We start from the raw sequence: 2,224 nt of genomic DNA, 5'->3' as shown, positions 1-2,224 counted from the left end.
GTCCTGTAAGTGAGCTATCACGTCTAAGGGACCTACAGTTGGTACTGATCTTGGTACCACCTACTCTTGTGTGGGTGTCTTCTAGCATGAAAAAGTAGATAATTGCCAATGATCAGGGAAACCAAAACCACTTCAAGCTACGTTGCCTTTAGTGATAGCGAACGATTGATCGGTGATGCTGCAAAGAATCAAGTTGCAATGAACCGCACCAACACGGTTTTTGATGCCAAATGTCTGATTGGATGCAGATGTGATGATGCTGTTGTCCAGTCTGATAAGAAGCATTGGCCCTTTGTGATGGTGAATGATGCAGGCAGGCCCAAGGTCCAAGTAGAATACAAGGGAGAGACAAAAAGTTTCTATTCTGAAGAGGTATCATTTATGGTTCTGACAAAGATGAGGGAAATTGCAGAAGCGTATCTTGGAAAGACTGTTACCAATGCTGTGGTCACAGTGCCAGGTTACTTTAATGACTCTCAGCATCGGGCTACCAAAGATGCTGGAACCATTGCTGGTCTCAAAGTTCGTAGGATTATAAATGAACTAACTGCTGCTGCTATTGCTTATGGCTTAGAAAAAAAGGTTAGAACTGAAAGAAATGTGCTGATCTTTTACCTAGGAGGTGGCACGTCTGATGTGTCAATCCTCACTATTGAGGATGGAATGTTTGAGGTCAAATCTACAGCTGGAGATACACACTTAGGTGGAGAAGACTTTGACAACCTAATGGTCAATCATTTTGTTGCCAAGTTCAAGCTCAAGCATAAGAAGGACATCAGTGAGAGTAAGAGAGCCATCCAACGCCTCCATACTGCTTGTGAGCATGCTAAGCATACTCTGTCTTCCAGCACCCAGGCCAGTATTGACATTGATTTGCTTTATGAAGGAATCGACTTCTATATCTCCATAATCTGTGCCCAATTTGAAGAATTGAATGCCGATCTGTTCCTGGACCCTGCAGAGAAAGCCCTTCGAGATGCCAAACTAGACAAGTCACAGATTCATGACAGTGTGCTGGTTGATGGTTCTACGTGTATCCCCAAGATTCAAAAGTTCTGCAAGACTTCTTCAGTGGAAAAGAACTGAATAAGAGTATCAACCCTGATGAGGCAGTTGCTTATAGTGCAGCTTTCCAGGTGGCCATCCTGTTTGGAGACAAATCTGAGAATTTGCTACTCTTGGATGTCATTCCTCTTTCTCTTGGTATTGAAACTGCTGGGGGAGTTATGACTATTCTCATTAAGCACAATATTACCATTCCTACCAAGCAGACATAGAACTTCACTACCTACTCTGACAACCAGCCTGGTGTACTCATTCAGGTTTACGAAGGTGAATGTGCCATGACCAAGGGTAACCACTTGTTTGGCAAGTTTAGAACTCACAGGCCCTCCTGCCCCATGTGGTGTTCCACAGATTGAAATCACTTTCAATATTGATGCCAATGGCATTCTCAATGTCTCTGCTGTGGATGAGAGCACGGGAAAGGAAAATAAGATTACCATCACTAATGACAAGGGGCGTTTGAGCAAGGAACACATTGAATGTATGGTCCAGGAAGCTGAGAAGTACAAAGCTGAAGATGAGAAGCAGAGGGACAAAGTGTCATCAAATAATTAACTTGACTCGTGTACATTCAACATGAAAGCAACTGTTGAAGATGAGAAACTTCAAGGCAAGATCAATGATGAGGACAAACAGAAAATTCTTGACAAGTGTAATGAAATTGTCAACTGGCTTGATAAGAACCAGACTGCAGAGAAGGAAGAATTTGAACATCAGCAGAAGGAGTGAGAGAAAGTCTGCAACCCCATCATTACCAAGCTGTACCAGAGTACAGGAGGCATGCCAGGAGGAATGCCTGGGGGTTTCCGAGGTGGTGGAGCTCCTTCTTCTGGTGGTGCTTCCTCAGGCCCCACCACTGAAGAGGTTGATTACATCAACCCAAGTATAGATGTAGCATTGTTCCACACAATAAAACATTGAAGAATCTAACTTTATAGCAAATTATGTGGCAGATTTAAAGTTGAGCTGCTATAGTAAATTACTGGGCATTCACAATACTTGAATATGGAACATGTACACAGGGGAAAGAAATAATATTGCGCTTTAGAAGCACTGCATTGTAAGTGGAAATGGCAATGTCTTAAATAAAGCTATATTTAAAATTGGCAAAAAAAAAAGTACAGTATTCATGGGATGTGAAAGTCATACATACAGAGGG

The 2,224-nt window shown here is 42.4% G+C and overlaps 1 pseudogene; it reads left to right on the top strand.

Moving 5' to 3' along the window:
* The window catches only part of LOC105816698, a 13,393-nt pseudogene extending 11,407 nt beyond the window's left edge, over positions 1-1,986 (top strand).
* Positions 1,987-2,224: the final 238 nt, after the last annotated feature.

Source organism: Propithecus coquereli, unplaced genomic scaffold (genome assembly GCF_000956105.1).
Source record: "Propithecus coquereli isolate 6110/MARCELLA unplaced genomic scaffold, Pcoq_1.0 Scaffold382, whole genome shotgun sequence".
Lineage (NCBI taxonomy): Eukaryota > Metazoa > Chordata > Mammalia > Primates > Indriidae > Propithecus > Propithecus coquereli.
This window is presented reverse-complemented; position numbering and strand designations above follow the sequence as displayed.